A 693-nucleotide genomic window follows, 5' to 3' on the forward strand; every position below is an offset into this window, starting at 1 on the left:
GGCTGGGCGGCATGTGGGATGTGGTTTTGCGCGCGTCTACGATTCTCCATACATAATCGACATGATCCTGCACAAAGTGGAGGGGGGGGGGGGTGAGTATGCAGGGCCCCGGCCGCAACCTGCCCCAGTGGTCGGCCCGCCCGTTTCCCCTTCTTCTCCGCCCCGCCCCTCTCCAAGGCCGGTCAGGAACCCCTTCGTTCCGGCCGCCGCGCACCAAGAAATAGAGAGCTTGATTTTGAACACAACGATTATTTACTGAAAATCCGTAAAGTTAGAACCTTTCTGTGTTTGTAAATTGTGGCCTTATTACCCTATATTATTGGGGTATATTTAGATTGTCAGACTTACTTTTCTCCGATGTGGTGATTTTTCTAAAATTCCGAAAAGTGCTCTCCAACCTAGGTTTTGTCCGATCTAATTTTCTCCTATCTAATATTCTCCGACCTATTTTTCTCCCACCTCGTCGATAGCGGAAATTTGTGAAGAATGTGCTTCAAAGAGGAACAGGCTTCAGAGGGCATCAAGGGGTACTTTAAGTGCAGTGACTTTAAGTTCTGGGGCTACAGACTCCGTCATAGTCGCGGTCTTTCCCTCACTGGATTTAAAGTACCCATTCATGGCCTCTGAATCCTGTTCCTCTTTGAAGCACCTTCTTCGGTGCAGCTAGATTGTCCGGCCTACTTTTCTCCGACC

The 693-nt window shown here is 49.4% G+C and overlaps 1 protein-coding gene across 5 annotated transcripts in view; it reads right to left on the reverse strand.

Annotated features, from left to right (window-relative positions):
• LOC113213101 (heterogeneous nuclear ribonucleoprotein K) overlaps nt 1–693 on the reverse strand; it is a 32,730-nt gene that overhangs the window by 4,728 nt on the left and 27,309 nt on the right. The window lies entirely within an intron of this gene.

This window comes from Frankliniella occidentalis, unplaced genomic scaffold (assembly GCF_000697945.3).
Source record: "Frankliniella occidentalis isolate FOCC.00 unplaced genomic scaffold, Focc_3.1 Scaffold38, whole genome shotgun sequence".
Lineage (NCBI taxonomy): Eukaryota > Metazoa > Arthropoda > Insecta > Thysanoptera > Thripidae > Frankliniella > Frankliniella occidentalis.